Below are 23119 nucleotides of genomic sequence, written 5' to 3'. Positions count from 1 at the left end.
GACCTTCTACAGACATTGTTGCTCATCATTTCATCCTAGAAGCGAATTATATGTTATTTTATATTCATTTTTTATTTAATGCATTTAATCACACATTTGTTAATTGAGTTAGTTAACTCACTTATTCATTTGACAAATATCTATCAAGAACCTATTATGTCCTAGGCATTCCTTAAGACACAGGATAGAGTGTGGGCAAACCTATTTTTAAAAATCAACTTTGGGGCCGGCCCCATGGCCGAGTGGTTAAGTTCGTGCACTCCTCTGTGGCAGCCCAGGGTTTCGCCGGTCCGATCCTGAGTGCAGACATGACATTGCTTGTCAGGCCACGTTGAGGCAGCATCCCACATGCCACAACTAGAAGGACCTGCAACTAAGATATATAATTATGTGCTGGGGGCATTTGGGAGATAAAGCAGGAAAAAAAAAAAAACAGATTGGCAACAGTTGTTAACTCAGGTGCCAATCTTTAAAAAAAGAAAATCAACTTTAATGATTGATTAAATGATCAACACTCAATAAAATTCACAGATTTTAAGGAAAAAGTTCAATGAATTTTGACAAACATTTACACTTGTGTAAACTACACCACACTCAAGATATGAAACATTTCCTTCATCTCCAAAGTACAAAGCCTCCTTGTGCACCTTAGTGGTTTATCCCCCACCCCCATCCTGTCCTGTCCCATCACGGTAGCTTAGCACACTGTTTTAGAACTTGAAATAAATGAAGTCATGCGATATAATCTCTTTGATTCTGGCTTCTTTTTTTAATCATCGTCTGTGAGATTAATCTATCTTATTGCATTTTTAGCAGATTATACATTTTTTTTTTTTAAAGATTTTATTTTTTTTCCTTTTTCTCCCCAAAGCCCCCCAGTACATAGTTGCATATTCTTCGCTGTGGGTCCCTCTAGTTGTGGCATGTGGGACACTGCCTCAGCGTGGTTTGATGAGCAGTGCCATGTCCGTGCCCAGGATTCGAACCAACGAAACACTGGGCCGCGTGCAGCGGAGTGCGCGAACTTAACCACTCGGCCACGGGGCCAGCCCCCAGATTATACATTTTTTGTTGATAAGTAGTGTTCCATTGTATTGATGCAAGGTCAGTGAGCCGAGGAGTCGAAAGAAAGATTTCTTAGACTCTTAAGATCTGGCAGTAGTGCTCTTTTATTTAGAGAATAGTATAGAATAGCATGGGGACAGGACCCATGGGCAGTCAGAGCTTCTGCTGCGTGGGGACAGGACCCACGGGCAGTCAGAAATGCTGCTGGCATGGGGAGCTGCTGCTGCTGCTGCTGGCATGGGGACAGGACCCATGGGCAGGCAGAGCTGCTGCCGGCATGTTGCTGCTGCCACTTCTGCTGCAAAGTTGGGTGGAGAGTAAGGCTAAATTTAAGGCATAGGTATGTGAGTTATCTCTTTACAAGACAAAGAATATGTAAAAAAGTTAAAATGGTATCAGTGCCCATAGGGTCCAGCCATTGGGCGGTCCCACAGCTTTTAGATAAGAATCAAATTGGATTAAGTAAAGGCCAGAAGCCACCACCCTAAATCAGTTACATGAGGTTGCCAGACAGTAACCAACTTAAGTTCTTGCCTCTGGCATGGATTAAGAGTTTCTAGAGATAAGGCCATCCTCCTTCTTCCTGGCACAGAGAGGGAGGCATCTTCACAGATACAGGTTTCCCTTAGAAATGTAAATGTTTGCCAACAAAGGGACAAGCAAATTCCACTGCTTGGAGCCTGCTTCTCATCTGTAGTTTTAAAATTAACCAGCCTAAAATCCTCATCAGTATGAATATCCACACATTTTTTCATCATCTCTTGATTGATATTTGGGTTGTTTTTAGTTTCTGCCTATTGTGAGTAAAGCTGCTACGAACATTTGTGTACAAATATTTCTCTGGAAGGATGTTTGTGTTTCTCTTGACTAAAGCTATGAATGGAGTTGCTGAATCACAGGGAAGGTATATATTTAAATGTATAAGAAACTTCAAAACTGTTTCCCTAACCAATTGTAGCACTTTTCCTTTCTCATCAGCAATATGTGATGGTTTCAGTTGTTCAAAAATCTTTGCTAATACTTGGCATTGTCAATCTTCTTAATTTTAAAATTTTATTATAGAGGTTGTGAAGTTATAACATGATTTTAATTTTCATTTCTCTGGTGATTAATAATGTTGAGCGTGTCTTTTAGCCATTTCTTTTTCTTCTTTTATAAAGTGCTTGTTCAAGTTTTTTACCTATTTACTTTGTTGAATTTTCTTATTATTGAACCAAGAGTTTTTTTATGTGTGTATGTACATATATATACAAATATATATTTCACAGTCTGTGTCATTTTTAAAAATATTAAATGGTCTGTTCTAAAGGGCAGACATTTTTAATTTCAAGGAAGTGTAGTTTTTCAGTACACGTTTTTACAGTTTGAGCTTTTTGTGTGCTTTCTAATAAATCTCTGACTGGCCCAAATTATGAAGACTTTGCTTTGTGTTTCTTCTAAATATTTTCAAATTCTAGCTTTTTTTGTTTCAGTACGTGATCTTTTTTGAATTAATTTAATTTTCCTGTATGTTATGAGGTACTGTTAGACTTAATTTTCACATGGAAATTTAGTTGCTTTTTCAAGTGACAAACATACCCGTTGAATTACCCTGGCACCTTTGTCGAAATACTATATGATCTCATGTATATGAGGAATCTTAAAAAAAAAAGTTGAACTCATAGAAGCAGAGAGTAGAACAGTGCTTACTAGGGCCTAGGGAGGTGGGGGAAATAGAGAGATGTTGGTCAAATATTACAAAGTTGAAGTTATATAAGATGAATAAGTCTAGTGATCAAATGTTCAGACGTGATGACTATACTTAATAATACTGTATTGAACACTGGAAATAAGCTAATAGAGTAGAAAAAAATTAATGACTTCTGGTTTCAGCTTTGACATGTAAAGAGCTTGGAAGCTATCACTCCTGTCCACACAATAAAAAAAACAGAGAAAAGACAAGTAATGACTTTTCTTATGTCTCTCAGAGAATTGAGGTCACAGGGTGACCCAGCAGTGTGAAATCTGGAAAGACAAGGGAAGTGAATACAGAGAGTCACAGCTGAGATCAGCTCAAGCAAAGCAGAAACCCCCAGAGCCCAAAACAGGCAGGAACACCTACACGGTGGTAACTTGGAGGAATTGCTGAGTCACAGTGTAGACTACTTGAGAATTAAAACTTCTGGGGGGGCCCGAATTTTAGGAAACTGCCTGCACTTTTGTGGGTATTATCTCCAATAGCCCCAATTTTCTCATAGGAAAGATCAGAGAAAAAATTCCTCTTATTACAGGCAGGGAAAGGAGAAAATTAACTAGTTCTAAATATACCCAGATAATCATTTTGCAACATATATGTATATCAAATCATCGTGTTGTGTACCTTAAACTTATACAATGTTATATGTCAATTATAAGTCAATAAAGCTGGGAAAAAAATCTAAATACACCTGGAGAGTTCTCCATAACAAGTCCCTGCTCTCCAAGGAAGCTCCTTTATCTGAATCTTACCTGACTTGGAGGAAGGGCAATTAGGCAGCTGCAGCCTCCCCTAGCCTCCCTGTCTCAGATAAGGAGAAAAAGGGGAGAAAAGGCTAATAAATGCTTCTGAAGGTCTCAGCCCAGAGACTCAGGCCCACTAAAAAGCTGAGATCCCATCATAATGTTATAGAATGTTTCCCTTCCCCAACACTTTGCCACCACATCATCAGGGCTCCAGTGTAATAAGAGTGGACTACAACTGAGAGAACTGTAAGACACAGATTCTATTTAAGAAGGAGTTCTTAGGGAATCTAAAAAGAACAAGGAGGGAAGAAACAAAGAAACAAAGAAACAACGAAGCTAGAGGAAGCTGAGACATCTGGCACCTGTACCTGTAGCAAACATTGAACACAGCTCCACTTCTAGCCAGATTTAACATAAAATCTCACACTAGAAGCCTAATTAACTCAGTTCCTATTAATTTATCTATCAACAAAAACGTTACAAGGTAGGAAAACCCAATATGAAGAGAAAACAAGCATAAGAATCAGACTCAAATATGACACATTTTAAAATTATCAGAGAATTTAAAATAGCTATGATTAATATGTTAAGGGCTCTGATGAAAGTAGTAGACAATATGCAAGAACAGATGCATAATATAACCTAAGAGATGAAAACTCCAAGAAAAATTCAAAAGGAAATACTAGAAATCAAAATACTGCAACAGAAATGAAGGATGCCTTTGATAGGTTCATCAGTACAACTGAACATAGCTGAGGAGCAAATCAGTGAACTTGAAGATATGTCAATAGAAACATATCAAACTGAAACGCAAAGAGGAAAAAGAATGAAAAAAAACAAAAAAAAGAACAGTACATCCAAGCTTTGTGAGACAAATAGAAAAGGTGTAACAAACTATTAATGGGAATACCAGAAGGAGAAGAAAGAGGGGAAGGAATAGAAGAAATATTTGAAGCAATAATGGCTGAGAATTATCTCAAATTAATAACTTTAATTGTAACAGTTGTACCACACTAATGCAAAGTGTTAATAATATGAGAACCTGTGTGTTTCAGGTAGAGGGTACATGGGAATTCTCCGTACTGTCCTATATTAGTTTTTTAAAAATTATTAAAATTGTGTTTTAAGTTTTGTTGTTTTTTAGTTTTTGCCTTAGGAATTAAATTCTTTCCTTGTGATAATAAATAAATATTAAATTTATCGTAATAAATTTTCCATTTATTATCATTTTTCTTCAGCTAGAACATCTTTTAGTGTTTTTTTGTAGTGCATGTCTGCTATTGACAATTTCTTTCATTTGTTTTATTCATCTGAGAATGTTTACTTCAGACTTATTTAAAAAAATATTTAGTTGAATATAGAATTCTGCTTGATATTTTTCTTTGTTTATTCAACTCTTTAGAGGTATAACCTCAATATCCTCTGGCATGCATTTTAAAAATATTTATATACTGTTTACAATTGGATCTGCTAAATTTAACATCTGGATTATCTTGGGTCAGCTTTGTTTGTTTACTTTTTTCTCGAATATAGTTCTCATTTTCCTGTTTCTTTGCATATCTAGTAACTTTTTATGCTTGCTGGACATTTTGAATGGCACATTAAAGGGACCCTGTGCTCTATCATATTCCTCTGAGGAACGTTGATTCTTTTTCTAACATGAAGTCTTTACTGGATGATCACCCTGAACTTGTGTAATCTTTTCTGTTAGAGTGGGTCACTGGAAAACTCAAAATGTTTGAAAAGTCCCTCTAAACATGCTGGAACTTAAACTCTCAACATTGTGTTTTCTGGGATGTTGCCAATGATCATTTTTAGGTATTGTTAAGGTGGATCTAGAGTAGATTTTACTCTACAGTGTAGTTCTAATTTCTAAGGCATGTTTTGGTCTTCACCTGGACACCCATGGTGTGAATCAGATGTGTCCACTCTGGCTGGTACAAAACTCCAAAGTATCCTATAACCACTGGGCCTCTATTCTCTCCATTCTACTTTCATCCCTGTAACAGTCACTTACTGATAAATCTCATGTAGTATCAACCTGTGTATGCCTATCTCAGACTTTGGCCAAGGACTCCTGGGGACTTGCACACAGACTTCTGGAATCCACTCTGACCCCAAGTCAGTCCTCTCTGGTATCCTTCCCTTAAGATCTCTGTAGCCTTTGCACCCCAAACCCTATCTGTCTCCTCAACACGGCAGAACCACTGTGTCCTGCTTGGGCTCCACTTCTCTGTGCCATGTTTGGGAAATTGTCTTCATAGACAGGGCTAGGGAAAACATGCGGCTCCCTTCTCTTCACAGTTGTGTCCAATTTTGTAGTCGTTTATGGTAGGAGGACTACTCCAGCATCAGGTACCATTATATCTAGAAGTTGAAGTTTAATATTATATTATTATCTTTTAATTGAATTTGTTATGCCTTTGACTTTATTGGAAGCCTCTCGCAGGCAAGCATTAGTTCTCATTTTATTTGAAACTCTCAGAACCTGGGAATTTGGTGAGCATATATTTGTCCCTTGTTAATTCATTACTTACTCCACAAATTTTTATTGAATACCTGTCATGTGCTAGGCACTGTACCAGGTACTTGCAAGGATAATTAACATAGGACTTCTCCCTATATTAGCTCATAACCTAATTGGACATGTGCTGTATTTTATAGAATAGACAAAAAAGTGAATTCTTAAAAACAGTATACTTTGTATCTGCAAAGTACAATGGAGGAAATTAGAGAAAGGCATTTCTCTTGGAGAGTCAGAGAGCACTGTATTCTTGGTGATTAAAAATTGGAATTTAATTGAATTATCTAACATCTGAATAGAAATCCTTCTCTAGAAAATAAAATGGCATCAAAATAAGCTTATGTAAAATAAGGAAAAGAATAATCTTGTGACAATGCCGTTCATTGCAGGGTGGTACCATCAATAATTACCCATGTTTTTGGTAGAGGAAAGGAATTATTTCCTGTTTCTGAAGAGAACGGAGCATCAGTGAGTATCATCCTTTGAAATTCTTAGCCTCTGTTCAGCTCATGCAGGGCCTTGTTCTCACAGCTTTGTTTCCTGTCATTTTGAAAACATTGCTTAGTTATTCATTCTTCTGTGCTTCTCAGTTTCTTCCAAAGTGTTAGCAAAGTATCAATATTTTATTTTCTCTGAAGTGCTTGTTTTTGTGATCAGATTTGTAATTCTTCTGCAGTTGGCTTTGCACATACTTGGCATTGTTGTAGTCATTGCTACCACTGATGGATGCTGTAGGAACCAAGGGTATATGGTGAAAGGGAAGATAAAGGAGAATATGGGATAAAAGCCCTTGCCCAATGTGCTTCATTACTCAGGTTTCATGAGGATGTTAGAACTCGATTCATATACAGTCAACCAGTCATCAGTATTTACTAAGTGCCTGTTGTTTTGAAGGAATAAAAAGAATATCAGATACTAACTCTAGCCTTGAATGAGGGCTCACAAAAATTCCAGTATCAAATATTAGTTGGGAAAGCAAGACACCTACATGAAATGGCCCTGGAACTTTTTCCCAAATATTCTGAATACTTTCAGTGAGCAAAGTAGTATGAAAGTGATGAGAAGCTAATAAAGAGAAATAAGACAGAACCTGTCCCCTGAAGATGCTTCTGGTCTGGCAGAGTGGACAGATATGCAAAGAGGTGGTTATGATATAAAGCACAATGAAGCAGATGTTAAAGCCTCATATAAAATTTATCAAGCACCTGCTACATTTAAGCCTGTACACAACCTATGATGTAAGCACCTTATTATCTGCATTTTACAGGTGGGAAAACAGGCATAGAGGTGCATAAAGTGACTTGCTCAAGGTAAGAAAATATAGTAATATAATACAGTAACATAATACAGTAAGTGATAGAGCTAGGGTAAGATTTCAGGCTGTTTAGTTCCCACATTCTTCAGATAAAGTCGTAATAGAATACAGAGGAGAAATCAATTTATTCTTAGAGATAATATGATGCTGAGGGACTTAAAACATTATAGGTCAGATTATCACTAGGGATTAATTGTCAGTGATAAAGTGTAATTGGTCTCCTACTGCATGAGGAATACATAAATTCAGAAAATACAACCATCTTCCACTCTCAGAGCTAACACAAATTCCCAGGGCAAGGTAGGGTTGGTTCTCTGCAGATAATTCCTGATTTTTATTTCCAGCACTTCCCCACTGCCCCCTAAAAGATTAAGAATTACTGCAAGCTATCATTCAAGACTGTTCAAGTCCCTCAGGATTTATTTCTCTAAAATCTTAAAATTATTTACTCAATTCCTTACATCCTTTAATCCAAATATGATTTTACCTCAGGAGCACACACATCTCTCCAGTGAGTGGAAATTTATTTTTCTTTATAAATTATTAAATTAACTTTATTGCTTAGAACTAACTATCCCATGAATCTTGTTATCATGAATTAATGATAATTGTGTATGTTTGTATAATGCTTTACAATGTTCTTCTACATAAATTATCTTATTTAATTTCCATAGCAGTGTAGTGTGTTAGGGGGAGTTGATATATTTTTAAAAAATAATTCTACTATTTATCGCTTATTACACACCAGGCATTGTGCTCGAACTCTATATATCTTTAAAAATTTTTTTATTGAATTAAAATTGATTTATAACATAAATTTGAGATGTGTATCATTATATTTCGTCTTCTGTATAGACTACGGCATGTTCACTATCAGAATGCTGGTTGCCGTCCATCACCGTACAAATGCAGCCCTTTACCCTTTTCAGCTTCCCTCTACCCTCTTTCCCTCTAGTAACCACCAATCTGCTCTCTGTATCTTTGTGTTTGTTTGTTATCCACATATGAGTGAAATCATATGCTGTTTGTCTTTCTCAGTCTGACTTATTTCACTTAGCGTAATACCCTTAAGATCCATCCCACATTGTCGCAAATGGCAAGATTTCATCTTTTTCATGGCTGAATAGTATGTCATTGTATAAATATATTACATTTTATTTATTCATTACATATTCTGTATTATTGATGGCACTTAGGTTTTTTCCAAGTCTTGGCTATAGTGAATAATGCTGCAATGAACATAGGGGTGCATATAACTTTTCAAATTATTGTTTTCTTGTTCTTTGGATAAATACCCAGAAGTCAAATAGCTGGATCATATGGTAGTTCAATTTTTAATTATTTTGGAATCTCCCCAAAATAGTATACTGTTTTCTATAGTGGCTGCACCAATTTACAATCCCACCAGCAGTGTATGAGTATTCTCTTTTCTCCATATCCTCTCAAACACTTGTTTTTTCTTGTCTTTTTATTAATAGCCATTCTGACAGGCATGAGATGATTATGGTTTTGACTTTTATTTCCCTAATAATTAGTGATGTTGAACATTTTTTCATGTGCCTGTGGGCCATCTGTATATCTTCTTTGAAAAAATGTCTGTTCACATCCTCTGCCCATTGCTTGTGGGTTTTTTTGTTGTTGAGTTCTATAAGATCTTTACATATTTTGTATTTTTAACCTCTTACTGGATATATGATTTGCAAATATATTCTCCCAACCGTTAGGTTGTCTTTTCGTTTTGTTGATGGTTTCCTTTGCTGTGCAGAAGCTTTTAGTTTGGTGTAGTCCCATTTGTTTATTTTTCTTTTGTTTGTCTTGCCTAGGGGGACATGGTAGTCAAAAAGATTCTGCTAACACTAATGTCGAAGAGCATACTGCCTATCTTTTTTTCCGGGAGTATTGGAAATTTGATATTAATATACCAATTTTAACCATGATAAATCAAGACAGGAAAATCTGAGTTGCTTTCTTGAGTCCATATGGCTGTGGATTGTTGAGCTGAACTTAGAACTAATCCAGCCTACTTTTTTTTTCCTCTTGTTCTTTTTCATTAATTACAGCCTGATCATACCTGAGTGATCAGAAGAATTTGAGTTCTTTTTCTCTTTTTTATTGTGGTAACTTTGATTTATAACATTATATAACTTTCAGGTGTATATCATCACATTTCAATACCTATGTAGATTACATCAGGTTCACCACTCAAAGACTAATTACAATCCATCACCACACACATGTGCCTAATCACCCCTTTCACCCTCCTCCCTCCTCCTTTCCCCTCTGCTAACCACCAATCCAATCTCTGTCTCTATGTGATTGTTTGTTGTCTTTATCTTCTACTTATGAGTGAGATCATACGGTAATAGACCTTCTCCCTCTGACATATTTCGCTTAGCCTAATACCCTCAAGCTCCATGCATGTTGTCACAAATGGCCAGATTTCATAATTTCTTACGGCTGAGTAGTATTCCATTGTGTGCATATACCATATCTTCTTTATCCATTCGTCCCTTGTTGGGCACCTAGGTTGCTTCCAAGTCTTGGCTATTGTGAATAATGCTGCAGTGAACATAGGGGTGAATGTATCTTTATACATTCGTGTTTTTGTGTTCTTTGGATAAAAACCCAGCAGTGGAATAGCTGGATCATATGGTAGTTCTATTCTTAATTTTCTGAGGATACTCCATACTGCTTCCCATAGTGGCTGCACCAGTTTGCGCTTCTACTAGCAGTGTATGAGAATTCCCTTCTCTCCACTTTCTCTCCAACACTTATTGTTTCCTGTCTTCTTGATCATAACCATTCTGACAGGAGTAAGGTGATATCTCATTGTAGTTTTGATTTGCATTTCCCTGATAGTTAATGAAGGTGAACATTCTTTCATGTGCCTATCGGCCATCTGTATATCTTTGGAGAAAAGTCTGTTCAGATCTTTTGCCCATTTTGTATTGAGGTTTTTTGTTGTTGTTGAGATGTATGAATTCTTTGTATATTTTGGATATTAAACCCTTATCAGGTATACGATTTGCAAATATCTTCTCCCAATTGTTAGGCTGACTTTTCCTTTTGTTGATGGTTTCCTTTGCTGTGCAGAAGCTTCTTAGTTTGATGTTTGTTTATTTTTTCTATTCTTTCTATTGCCCAGTCAGACATGGTACTTGAAAATATGCTGCTAAGATCAATATTGAAAAGCTCACTGCCTATGTTTTCTTCTAGAAGTTTCATGGTTTCAAGTTGTACATTCAAGTCTTTAATCCATTTTGAGTTAATTTTTGTGTATGGTGTAAGATAGCGGTCTACTTTCATTCTTTTGCATGTGGCTGTCCAGTTTTCCCAACACCATTTATTGAAGAGACTTTCCATTCTCCATTGTATGTTCTTGGCTCCCTTGTCAAAAAGTAGCTGTCCACAGATGTGTGGGTTTATTTCTGGGCTCCTGATTCTGTTCTGTTGATCTGTGTGTCTGTTTTTGTGCCAGTACCATACTGTTTTGGTTACTATAGCTTTGTAGTATATTTTGAAATCAGGGAGTGTGATGCCTTCAGCTTAGTTCTTTTTTCTCAGGGCTCCTTAGGCTATTCAGGGTCTTTAGTTTTTCCATATAAATTTTAGGATTGTTTGTTCTATTTCTGTGAAAAATGTTGGAACTTTGATAGGGATTGCTTTGAATCTATAGATTGCTGTAGGAAGTATGGACATTTTAACTATGTTAATTCTTCCAATCCAAGAGCACAGAATATCTTTCCATTTCTTTGTGTTTTCTTCTTCAATTTCTTTTTCTTTTTTTTATATGATACTAGCTGCAGATTTTTTTTTTTTTAAGATTGGCACCTGAGCTAACAACTATCGCCAATCTTCTTTTTCTTTTTCTGATTTTCTCCCCAAATCTCCCCAGTACGTAGTTGCATATATTTTAGTTGTGGGTCCTTCTAGTTGAGGCACGTGGGATGTCACCTCAATGTGGTCTGATGACTGGTGCCATGTCCATGCCCAGGATCCGAACCAGTGAAACCCTGGGCTGCCATAGCGGAGAGTGTGAACTTAACCACTTGGCCATGGGGCCAGCCCCTCTTCCTCAATTTCTTTCAACAATGTTTTATAGTTTGCAGTGTACAAATCTTTCACTTATTTAGTTAAGTTTATTCCTAGGTATTTTATTCTTTTTGTTTCAGTTGTAAATGGGATTGTATTCTTAATTTCTCTTTCTGCTAATTCATTGTTATTATATAGAATTGCAAATGATTTTTGTATGTTGATTTTATATCCTGCAAATTTGCCATACTCATTTACTATTTCTAAAAGTTTTTTGGTGAATTCTTTAGGGTTTTCTATATATAAAATCATGTCATCTGCAAATAGTGACAGTTTCACTTCTTTCTTTCCAATGTAAATCCCTTTTATTTCTTTTTCTTGCCTGATTTCTCTGGCTAGGACTTCCAATACTATGTTAATTGAGTGGTGAAAGTGTACATCTTTGTCTGGTTCCTGTTCTTCAAGGGATAGCTTTCAGTTTTTCTCTGTTGAGAATGATATTAGCTGTGGGTTTCTTATAGACAGCCTTTATTATGTTGATGTACTTTCCTTCTGTACCATTTTATTCAGAGTTTTTATCATAAATGGATGCTGTATCTTGTCAAGTGCTCTTTCTTCACCTGTTGAGATGATAATGTGATTTTGTTCTTCCTTTTGTTAATGTAGTGTATGATGTGGATTGATCTGTGGATGTTGAACCATCTCTGCATCCCTGGAATAAATCCCACTTGATCATGGTTTATGATATTTTTAATGTAGTGTTGTATTTGATTTGCTGGTATTTTGTTGAGGACTTTTGTATCCATGTTCATCAGTGATATTGGCCTGCGATTTTCATTTTTGTGTTGTCCTTATATGGTTTTGGTATCAAGGTAATGTTGGCTTCACAGAATGCGTTAGGAAGCATCCCATACTCTTCAGTTTTTTGAAAGAGTTTGAGAAGGACAGGTATTAAGTCTTCTTTGAATGTTTGGTAGAATTCACCAGGGAAGCCATCTGGTCCTGGACTTTTATTTTTTGGAAAGTTTTTGATTGCTTTTTCAATTTCCTTACTGGTGATTGGTCTATTCAAATTTTCTACTTCTTCTTGGTCCAGTTTTGGAAGGTTGTATGTTTCTAAGAATTTATCCATTTCTTCTAGATTATCCAATTTGTTGGCATACAGCTTTTCATAGTATTCTCTTATTATCTTTTGTATTTCTGAGTGTCCTTTGTAATCTCTCCTCTTTCATTTCTGATTTTATTTATTTGAGCCTTCTCTCTTTTTTCCTTGCTGAGTCTAGCTAAAGGTTTGTCAATTTAATTTATCTTTTCAAAGAAACAGCTCTTTGTTTCCTTGATTTCTTATATTGTTTTTTAAGTTTCCTTTTCATGTATTTCTGCTCTAAGTTTTGTTATTTCCTTCCTTCTACCGATTTTAGGCTTTGTTTGTTCTTCTTTTTCCAGTTCCTTTAGGTGCAGGGTTAGATTGTTTATTTGAGATTTTTCTTGTTTGTTAAGGTAGGCCTGTATTGCTATAAACTTTCCTCTTAGAACCACTTTTGCTGTATCCCATAAATTTTGGCATGTCATATTTTCATTTGTCTCCAGGTATTTTTTGATTTCTCCTTCGATTTCTTCATTGACCCAATTGTTGTTCAGTAGCATGTTGTTTAATTTCCACAAGTTTGTGGCTTTTCTGATTTTCTTCTTGTAGTTGATTTCTAGTTTTCATACCTTTGTGGTCATAAAAGATGCTCGATATTATTTCAATATTCTTAAGTTTATTGAAACTTGTGGCCTGATATGTGATGCATCCTGGAGAATGTTCTATGTGCATTGGAAAAGAATGTGTATTCTGCAGCTTTTGAATGGAATCTTCTGTATATGTCTACCAAGTCCATCTGGTCTAATGTGTTGTTTAAGGCCAATGTTTCCTTACTGATCTTCTGTTTGGATGATTTATCTATTGGTGTAATTGGAGTGTTAAAGTCCCCTACTATCATTGTGTTACTGTCTATTTCTCCTTTAATATCTGTTAATAATTGCTTTATACATTTAGTTGCTCCTATGTTGGATGCATAAATATTTGTAAGTGTTATATCCTCTTGTTAGATTGTTCCCTTTATTACTATGTAGTGTCCTTCTTTGTCTGTTGTTACAGTTTTTGTTTTAAAGTCTATTTTGTCTGATATAAATATTACTACCCCAGCCTCTTTTCATTGCCATTTTCATGGAGTGTCTTTTTCCATCTCTTCACTTTCAGTTTGTGAGTGTTTTTAGATCTGAAGTGTGTCTCTTGTATGTAGCATATATATGGTCTTGTTTTTTTATCCAGTCAGCCACCTTATGCCTTTTGATTGGGGAATTTAGTCCATTGACATTTAAAGTAGCTATTGATAGGTATGCACTTATTTCTATTTTGTTACTTTTTTTCTGGGTGTTTTAGTAGTTCTTCTCTCTTCCTTTCTTCTTCTTTTGTTCTCTTCCCTTGTGGTTTGATGGCTTTCTTTAGTATTATGTTTGGGTTCTTTCTCTTAATTTTTTGCGTATTTATTATAGGTTTCTGGTTTGTGATCACCATCAGGTTCATATATAATAACCTACATATAGAGCAATCTATATTAAGTTGATGGTCTCTTTAGTTTGACCTCTTTCTAAAAGCTCTACTTTTTTACTCTCCTCTTCCCACATTTTAAGTTTTTGAACTCATATCTAACCTCTTCGTGTGTGTGTGTGTGTGTATCCATTACCCTCTTATCATGGAAATAGGTAATGTTATTACTTTTGTCTTTTGACCCTTATATTATCTTCATGGGTAGTTGGTCTGCTATCTTTATTGTATTTTTGGCTTTACCAGTGACTTTATTGCCTTTTTTTTAAAATAATTTTCTTATTCCTATTTGTTGTCTTCTCTTTCCCACTTAAATAAGCCCCTTTAGCTTTTCTTGTAAAACTGGTTTCTTGGTGATAAACTTCTTTAATTTTTACTTCTCTGGGAAACTCTTTGTTTCTTCTTCCATTATGAATGATAACCTTGTCAGGTAGAGTATTCTTGGCTGTATGTTTTTTCCTTTCAGCACTTTAAATATATTCTGTCACTCCCTTCTAGCCTATAAGTTTTCTGCTGAGAAGTCATCTGATATCCTCATGGGGTTTCCTTTGTATGTAACTTGTTGCCTTTCTTTTGTGGCTTTCATGATTCCTCTTTATCTTTAATTCTTGACATTTTAATTATGAGGTGTTTTGGTGTGGACCTCTTTGGGTTTATCTTCTTTGGTGCTCTCTGTGCTTCCTGTACCTGGATATGTTTCCATCCTTAGGTTAGGAAAGTTTTCAGCTATTATTTCTTCAGATTGATTGTCTGCCTTTTTGTCTCTCTTCTCCTTCTTGGACACTTATAATACGAATATTAGTGTACTTGGTGTTGTCTCAGAGGTCCCTTAGACTGTTCTCATTCTTTTTAATTCTTTTTTCTTTTATCTGTTCAGCTTGGATGATTTCCTTTAGTCTTTCATCCAGCTCGCTGATCCATTCTGTATCGTCTACTCTGCTATTGAGTCCCTCAAGTGAATTTTTCATTTCCAGTATTGTATTCTTCATTTTGGACTGGTTCCTTTTTATATTTTTAAAATTCTTTGTTGACTTTCTCACTGAATTCATCCATTCTTCTCCCAAGATCAGTGAGAATCCTTATGACTTTTTGCTTGAACTATTTGTCAGGTAGATTGTTTATTTAAGTTTCATTTAGTTCATTTCCTAGGGTTTTGTCCTGTCCTCTTGCTTGGAACATATTCCTTTGCCTCCTCATTTTGCCTCTTTCTCTGTGCTTATATCTATGTATTATGTGGCTCAGCTATGTCTCCTGATCTTGGAGAGGTGGCTTTATATAAGAGATGCCTTATGTGGCCCAGCAGTGTGTTTCCCTCTTGTCACAGTTCCAAATATTCCAGTAGTGATCCCCGTGTGGGCTACATGTGTCCTTCTGTTGCAGAAGTGTTGCTCTTCCTGAAGGTACCCAGGGAGGCTAGGATGTCCCACTGGCCAGATGGTTGTAATGCTCAGCTGCATGTGGCTGCTGTGGACCCTTCAGTCACTTGTTCTGGGATAGGGAGCCCCTGTACAGTTGGCTGCAAGGTATAATAGCACATTCCTTTTGAAGTTTTTCGGTTAAGTGAGTAGGCCCCCTGCATGGCTGGTTGCTAGCCTCAGGGGCTTAAAATCACTGTAGGCCTCCAGCCTGCAAGGCTCTTGTCAGCTCTTTCAGGATTACAGCTGAGTGGGGCTGGCCTCAGGTGATGGAGCACCCAATTGTTTCAGGCTTTGGAAGGTGGAGCCAATCTCTTATGTGGCTATTTGAGAAGCATAAGTCTTCTGCAGCTGACAAGCCTTACCACCCACAGGTCCATATCCACCATCAAGACAGTCTTGCCCTGTATGCATTCCCCAACACTCTAAATCAGACCCATTCACCTCACTGCAGAGGCCCCACACACTCCACAAATGCCCGACATACTCCACTCACTTCTCATGCATGTCCTGCCCCACAGAGGCAGACCCAATCACCCAACTGCAGAGGATCTAGGCAACCAGCCTATGCAGGCCTACAAGTTGCCCAAGGGCTTGCTGTTGAGTGGGGCCAGTCCCTAGGGCAGGCTGCCTGCCCTGGCTGACCTGGATTAAATCCATACTCTAGTGGGTGGGGCAGACTCTGGGCTAACTGGCCAGGGGAAGAAGTCCAATGGCATCTGTCAGTGTCTGTGTCAGCATGCCTGTACTCGATCATGATAATGGCTGCTGCCAATGTCTCAGTCCCTGGAGAGGTCTCACCTCTCACCAAGATGCACCCAGAGACTATCACGTGAATCTCTTTTCATGAAAGACTCTGCATCTTTCTTTCTGGTGATTTTAGGTTGCTTTCTGAAATGGGTAAAGTTTTGTCTCAGCCCTTTAAGAGCCAGCTTTTTTTCTATTATGTCCCACAGCTTTTCTAGGGGTATTCCTCATCGTTGTTAGTAGCCAGCAAAGCTAGATTTATGACACTCATCTTGGTTGTGCCAAATCCAAAAGCTGCTTATAGCAGTAATGTTCTCCTGCTCAGGTCCCTCACTCCTCCAGGGAAGGCTGCATACCTTAGGATTACTCCTGGCTGGCCATGAAGTGCTGTGGCTTGCAAAGGTGGCCTTTTTCTCTCCAGAAAGGAATTTCTGCCTCTTCCACCTCAGTTAGGACTGTCCCTTGCTTTGGAATTCTTTTTATCTAACTTTCAGTTCTCTCTCAGGGGTAATTGTTCCCAGAGTACTTGTAAATTTGTTGTATGCATGGGAGGAGGTGAGTTCAGAGTCCGCCTATGATGCCCTTCTGACACCTCTCTCAGAATTTGAGTTCTTGAAAGTGTAAAAGAGGCAATCACAGCTGAAATTATGGTGGACTCACTAGGATGCAGGAACCCCTTGAGATTTGGCCAAAACGTGTCATCCAGGCAGCCTCAGCCATTTATTTGAATTGTTCCAAATAGCTTAGAACTTCAGTGTGATAGCACATTAGAGATGGGAGAGATCAGTGTGTGTGAACTTAGAGGCAAGGAAATTTGGTGGACTTTGAAATAGGAGTAGAACTTGAATAGGTGGAGATAATAATTATATCTTACTAGAGAGAGGGCCAACATGAACAAAGACACTAAGAGAAAGATCAGTAGGACAATATTTGCGAGAAGGGACTACTGTATTACGAACCATATAATGGGGATCAGTCAGAAATCAGTTTGGATAAATAAAATGGAGAAGGAGATATTAGACTGGAAGCAGGAGGTGGAAAATAGGAAACTACATCATGTTTTGAAATAGGGATTTGCATGATTAATGGGCTGTTTTTGGAGGATCAATCCATTTGTGTTTGGCAAGAGGAATAATGGTGAGGAAGGAGATCAGCTGGGAAGTACATAGTTGGTGGTGATGAAGGCTCCAGTTATGCGACTGGTGTGGGAATAGAGAGAAAGGAGACTTTTTAAGTAAGAAAGTGTATTGATATAGTGACAGACTGGATTCAAAGGATGAGGCAAAGGGAAAATTTAGATGACTGCTAGGTTTCTAGTGTGGGAGGTAAAAAGAATGTTGCAGCCATGAGCAGCAAGAAATGGTAAAGAAAGGGAGTACATTTCAGAAAAAGATTTTTCCTTAGCTAATTGAGTGTGACATGATGTTTTCCCTGAGGAAGATAAGGATAAATCATGAGCCACTTAGAAAGTCAGGTAGGAAGAGTTTGACCTGGGAGATGTTGACAAGCAGTAGCATTTGATGCCATCAGATTTGGAGTAAACACAGGAGCACGAATGAGCAAGATGAAAGCAAACTATCATCATTGGAGGCTTGTGGAATTGCCTCATTTAGATGTTAGAAGATGCATGGAAGCACAGAAAAGAGACCAAGAATGAGTGATCAGAGATGCAGAAGGAGAAGCAGGAGAGAGGCATGCCAATGACCTCAGAGAAGGAGAAAGGGTAAACAAGATGGGTAGATCAATAGTTTTAAAAAAAATAGAGTCAACAGTAAGAATTCAAAAGAAATATACCTTGGATACGATAATTATGTAACCAATGGGGTTTTTGGGAAATAATTTAGACTGAATAGGCTAATCACAGTATATCTATCATTATCAGCAGATAAGTGTGTTATACGTAAGGTTCTGCATTAACATTTTTTGCTGTTTTAAACATAGTGTTGGAAAGTCAATGATCGGCAAAGCAGTTTGCAGAATTCATCCTGAAAGCTGCTGACATAAATATGACCTTCATAAATTTTACCTTTTTGGATGAAATAGGAGTTTGGAAACATTAAAAATATTTATAGGAAGAGTGAAATTTAAGAATTAAGTAAAGTAAAAATTTTGCCAAATATGTAAATTACCCCAAAGTGAAAGTGCATAAAAGGTGAGACAGCACTTGCAGTCATCCTAAATAAACTGTGTACTTTCAAGCACCTAGTACTGAGAAAATTTTAGAAATTGTATTCGGCCACAATTTTGCCAGCCCATCATGCATGTTCTATTTTCTTAATTCTCACTTTATTGCTCGAGAAATTTGCATGAAAGAAGGATACTTTTAAAAGTTTCATCTGTTTCTCCTGTTTATTCCTTTACCTAAAGTTGTAATCATATTTCCATAGAAATAAATCATGCTTTCACAAACAAAGGATTATAGTTTTAGGAGGATAATTATATGCCAGAAAATGAGCTTCTTAAAATGAGGGTCTTGTTTGTAATATCAAGTATTGTGACAAACACAATGAGTAATGATGAAAATATGCCCCCAAATGTGACATGTCATGTGAGTGATTGTCTAAATTCTGCTGAAGGGATTTATGGCATCTTTAAAACTTTTCTACGTGGTGGTATGAATTTAAAAACAATAGGGTAGTTCAGCCCAGCGCTGTCATAGAGAGTTCATGTGAGGAGATATTTCTTTTCTGGTTTAAATTGCTTCTGTAATTTTATGTGACTATCACCATTATTGCTACAGAGACTTCATTTGGATTACAACGACCTGAGATGCCAAATGTCAGCAAGTGAAATGTGCCTGCATGGTACTAATGCCTGTGAGGATCAGAGCTAAGGAATGTTCCAGTTACTTCAACCCACAGTTGAGAGTCAAGAATTCCATAAAGTTAGGGAGAAAAAATTGTTCAGAATTTCCCAGGGAACTTAGTTTTTCTACCCCAGGATCTTATATTCCCCTGGGAATAGAAATTTCCTACATGTGTCAATCTGCTCAGCTGTGAGAGGTGACCTCTCAGGCAGCATAGATGGAATGCTGATTTGCTTACTGCTACAGCTCCAGGGCTTAGCATAGTGCCGGGCACATTAAAGGTTGTGTGTGTGTGTGTTGGATGAATGAATGCAAAGGAGGATCAGTCAGAGTGTTATTAGGACCACTCCTGAGAGCAGACTACTTTTTCCTTTGTGTCTGTAGGAAAGTCCTTCCTTCCACCACACTTTCTCGAGCTAGGAAAGAAGCACATAAGCTAGTGCTTCTCTTGTGGTTTGGCAGCATGGGCATTTTCCAAAGTGGCTGTGTGTGTCTTCTGCACTACTAGCTCTGATTAGATAGTTACCTGGAAGGGTTGCTAAGCTGGTGTTGCTGAGCTCTTCCTCCACGGAACACTGACAAGCTTTTATTTAAACCTTCCTGGTATAGAAATGTCTTCCCATAATACTCTTCATACCCATTATGCCTACTCATCCAAGATGGAGGCCAGATGTCATACTTCGATATGAATGTGCCTTATGACTTTTGGCTCCTAAGTTAGTTAACGGGGAGGAAAAACATGTAGAAGAATGACAATCATCTTTTTTGCTTTATTTATTGAAAATTACATGAAAAAATCCTTGTCCTCTGAAGAGGCAAACGCTATTCATCCAGAAAACAGGGAAAAATGATATTTTTGCCATATGTCATTTAATAAATAAATGACATTAATTTTCTGTATATTGCAGTTTGTCAGTTTTTTGAAATTGGTACTTGGTTTGGGATTTCTTTACTCACTTTAAATAAACATTTGCTTTAATATCTAATTTTGTATTTATAATTTGGATAATTTTTCTTAAAAAGGCCATCCAATTATATAAGCTTCAGGCAGCACAAATACATCTGTTTCCTGTTCCACTTGGCCTCCTGCTTGCATTTCTCTAATACAAAGAGCCTACATATCACCGTTTTATTTGATGGGAAAGGAAAATGGATGAAAGGTCCTGGCATTCCCCTTCTGTCCACCTGAGAGAGGCAGAAAATCCTTTATGCAATATCTCTGGGGCAATGAGCTCCTAGTCATGTCTAGTGAGAGGACAGAAGAAGCAAAAAAATATTTCCAGCAAACATTCCTAGGTTCTCTGTTTTCACAGACATGGTTCCAAAAGTGCTGAATTTGGCGTCAAAAGATTTGAATTTTTGTTCCTGAACTGCCCCTTCCGAGGTGTGAGACCTTGAGGCAATCACTTCACTTTGCTGAGCCTCAGTGGTCTCTCTCTCCCTCTCAAATGTGGTTTTTATCTTCCCTATTTTACAGAGGTCTTCTTAGGATCAAATGAGATTATATATGTCAAAATACGTTGACGTGAGTAAGGGTGTACTGCTTTCAGTTGTTGCTGATGTACGTTACTTCTCATTAGGGGTGAAACCCATTCTGTGCTGGAATAGGAAAGCACCTCATCTACCCCTCTTCAGTGTTCACAGTATTTACGGTCACTGGGATGACGGTTGAGGGAGATGAGTCATTCGGTGACATGTAACCAAAGAGAAGGGTCATCAGTAGCACTCCAGATTGACTTCTCTTAAGTACTGTTTGTGAATGTATCTTAGCTAATCCATCAGTTGGCTAGCGTCTAGCAACAACCTTCCCATTATTTTTGACACTTTTTAAAATTATAATAATCCATGTATTTGATGGTGACTCTATTATTTGGAAATGTTGGTATACAAAACAGCTCTTATCAAATGATGTAAATTGAGTAATTGCTTTTATCCTTGCTTTTGTTTTTAGAACCAGTTGTGCAATTCCTGAAGAAATATCATCATAGGTGGCCATATGGTAGAGTAGGAAGATCTAGTAGGATTACTAGAAACGAGGACATTCTACTTAGCTGCAGCTTTCAAAAAGGCAGTATACACTTAAGGCGAGTCATATACCTCCTCTGAATTTCAGGTTCTTTATTGGTAAAATGATACCACCCCAAGTTAACCAAAAGTATTATGGAGATCAAATAATAAGGTATAGCTGTTGAAGTATTTTGCCAAGCATGTAATACCTACCCAATTAAATGGTGATATTATTTGCTCAGAACTCCTAATGAGGATGCAGTTAAATAAATTAACTATGAGGTTGAAAAATAGAGAAATCAGCAGATGCAAAATCTACTAATTTGATAATTCCTAGGGCCACAAGCTTGTCATATATACAAATGCACACACATAATAAAAGTAAATAAAAAACACTCCTTTCATCTAAAATTGCCTTTTCCTTTTCTGGATAGTCTCCTTATAACAATCTGGCACCTACCAGTTCCCCCTACGAGGATTGTTTGAAGAATTTAGTCAATCTCTCATAAAATGTATGTCTGCTTCTTTTATAACTGTGACTGAAAAAGGAGGTGCTGAATATACTTTGCTCCTTTGCTGATTCTCAGGCAGAGCTGCTGGCAAGGATTCTGACCACAACATCCCACCGAGCACTGGGGATAACTTTCCTTCCAGACAAATACCAACTAACCTCAGTCTACAATCAGCTGTCCACATTGGAAGAAACCAGTCAGAAAACTGCTGTTCCATAATCACAGAATCAAGAGAACCGCGTAAGTAAAGTGACAGCCTATTAACTCTGGTTTGGAAAGCATGAAGAGGACTTTTGATGGAGCTTAATTTCATTTTGGCTCTTCAGAAAAGGATAAATCATTTAAAATAAAAATAGATGCTGTATGATAGGACACTCATTTCTTTCAATATTTATTATTTGGGCGAAAAGTGGTTTTTTAGTGATGAAAAATAATGATTAAGTGTTCACATGAATGCTTTGAAATGGCACACAGTTCATCTCTGATGCCTCACTAAGCTCTAGATTTGAAAATTACTTGGTGTAATTTAAGTAAACCTCCAGTATATAAAGTTTTAATTGAAAAGATATGATATTTCATTAAGTGCTGTCGCACATCACTATTGTTGCCAAATGTGGCCTGGCGGTACCTCCAAGGCACTTTTTTCTACTGACTGGATTTTGTCTCCAACCTGAGCCAGATATAACCTTCCAGAAACAGATCAGCTATTACGTGTTGCAAAAGAGAGATTATATCTATGTAGATATTCTATGGTGTACATTTATATTTTTATAGCATTTATGCACTTTACATTCATATGAATATTTTTATCAGCATTTTCATTACAAAACTTCGGTGATGTTAGCATAATTATCAACTTTTAAGAGTCTTGCACCTGGAAAGGTGTTTATAGTTCCATGAGTTAATCTATACAGAATGCTGTGACAATAAGATACAAAAAGGGGAGATAAAAAAAAATCAAACAAGTGAAAGTGTTTTGGAAGTAAATATATCCTGGGAGTCAGTCTAGAATGTGTAAGCAAGAAAGTCAAAAAGAGTTCCTTTTTGTTTTTGCAAATCTCTTTCCCATTTGTGAGACAATGAGCTTTATTTTTATTTTTTCTTGGGTTGGCAAATTCACCTTGAAAATGATGTAGGGCGTAACAGGGAGAAAGGCATATGTGCACTATCACTACATTTTAATTTGGACCCCACCTAATTATATCCAACTTGACTTCCATTTCCTGAAAAGCATGTTAGGGGCAAGGAGCCAACAGGACCACTCTGCCTCAATTACTCCAGGACTTGCTGAAGTGGTTAATGAGTAGATAGGAAACTTGCTGGCTCAGTGAATAATTTAATTCACCTGGAGAAAACTGCTAACATTAATCCACCACTTTTCTCCATTTGCACCGAACCTGGGCATTTACTTTGAGATACTGGTTTCATCTAACACTTCATCTTCAACTGTTCCTTCTTCCCCAAAGCCTCAGGATGGCGCCTGATGCCACCAACGCCAGCAGTGCAGTGGCCATCAGTGCAGCACAAATGATGTGCTTCCAGATTTTTCCATGTAAGCGGCTATCACATTGGGCTCCTCAGGTAATTACTCTTGTCCATATCCTCAAGGATTCACAATTAGT

General features: G+C 37.2%; 1 long non-coding RNA gene across 2 annotated transcripts in view; it reads left to right on the top strand.

The window, feature by feature from the left end:
• LOC138917889 (uncharacterized) overlaps positions 1 to 23119 on the top strand; it is a 460015-nt gene that overhangs the window by 111021 nt on the left and 325875 nt on the right. Inside the window, exons 3-5 of one of the 2 annotated variants that reach the window (XR_011426496.1) lie at positions 20930 to 21062; positions 21573 to 21737; positions 22964 to 23078. This is a non-coding gene — a long non-coding RNA (uncharacterized lncRNA). The remainder of the gene's footprint in view (positions 1 to 20929; positions 21063 to 21572; positions 21738 to 22963; positions 23079 to 23119) is intronic. The other variant, XR_011426497.1, reaches the window with a different exon arrangement.

The sequence above is a fragment of the Equus caballus genome, chromosome 15 (assembly GCF_041296265.1).
Source record: "Equus caballus isolate H_3958 breed thoroughbred chromosome 15, TB-T2T, whole genome shotgun sequence".
Lineage (NCBI taxonomy): Eukaryota > Metazoa > Chordata > Mammalia > Perissodactyla > Equidae > Equus > Equus caballus.
Note: the sequence above shows the minus strand (reverse complement) of the source record. Positions and strands in the feature narration are given on the sequence as shown.